Source organism: Ascaphus truei, chromosome 6 (assembly GCF_040206685.1).
Source record: "Ascaphus truei isolate aAscTru1 chromosome 6, aAscTru1.hap1, whole genome shotgun sequence".
Taxonomy (NCBI): Eukaryota; Metazoa; Chordata; class Amphibia; order Anura; family Ascaphidae; genus Ascaphus; species Ascaphus truei.
The window spans coordinates 32,820,034-32,821,269 of NC_134488.1; positions in this window are offsets into that span (position 1 = coordinate 32,820,034).

Genomic DNA, 1,236 nt, shown 5'->3' on the forward strand with positions numbered 1-1,236 from the left:
GGCTTGAGAGGTGTGTGTGGCTTGAGAGGTGTGTGTGGCTTGAGAGGTGTGTGTGTGGCTTGAGAGGTGTGTGTGTGTGGCTTGAGAGGTGTGTGTGTGTGGCTTGAGAGGTGTGTGTGTGTGGCTTGAGAGGTGTGTGTGTGTGTGGCTTGAGGTGTGTGTGTGTGTGGCTTGAGAGGTGTGTGTGTGTGGCTTGAGAGGTGTGTGTTTGTGGCTTGAGAGGTGTGTGTGTGTGGCTTGAGAGGTGTGTGTGGCTTGAGAGGTGTGTGTGTGTGGCTTGAGAGGTGTGTGTGTGTGGCTTGAGAGGTGTGTGTGTGTGTGGCTTGAGAGGTGTGTGTGTGTGTGTGGCTTGAGAGGTGTGTGTGTGTGTGGCTTGAGAGGTGTGTGTGTGTGGCTTGAGAGGTGTGTGTTTGTGGCTTGAAAGGTGTGTGTGTGGCTTGAGAGGTGTGTGTGTGTGGCTTGAGAGGGGTGTGTGGCTTGAGAGGTGTGTGTGTGTGTGTGTGTGTGTGTGTGTGTGTGTGGCTTGAGAGGTGTGTGAGGCTTGAGAGGGGTGTGTGTGTGTGGCTTGAGGGTGTGTCTGTGGCTTGAGAGGGGTGTGTGTGGCTTGAGAGGTGTGTGTGTGGCTTGAGAGGTGTGTGTGGCTTGAGAGGGGTGTGTGTGTGGCTTGAGAGGTGTGTGTGTGTGTGTGGCTTGAGGTAGGTGCATGTGTGGCTTGAGAGGTGTGTGTGGCTTGAGGTGTGTGCGTGTGTGTGTGGCTTGAGGTAGGTGCGTGTGTGTGTGTGGCTTGAGGTAGGTGCATGTGTGGCTTGAGGTGTGCGTGTGTGTGGCTTGAGGTGTGCGTGTGTGTGTGGCTTGAGGTGTGGGCGGGTGGCTTGAGAGGTGCGTGGGGCTTGGTGTGTGTGTGTGTGTGTGGCTTGAGAGGGGGGTGTGGGTGGGGGCTTGAGGTGTGTGTGTTGAGGGGGCTTGAGGTGCGTGCGTGTGTGACTCGAGGTGTGTGTGGCTTGAGAGGGGTGTGTGTGTGTGTGTGGCTTGAGAGGGGTGTGTGTGTGGCTTGAGAGGGGTGTGTGTGTGGCTTTAGCGGTGTGTGTGGCTTGAGAGGTGTGTGTTTGTGGCTTGAAAGGTGTGTGTGTGGCTTGAGAGGTGTGTGTGTGTGGCTTGAGAGGGGTGTGTGGCTTGAGAGGTGTGTGTGTGTGTGTGTGTGTGTGTGTGTGTGTGGCTTGAGAGGTGTGTGAGGCT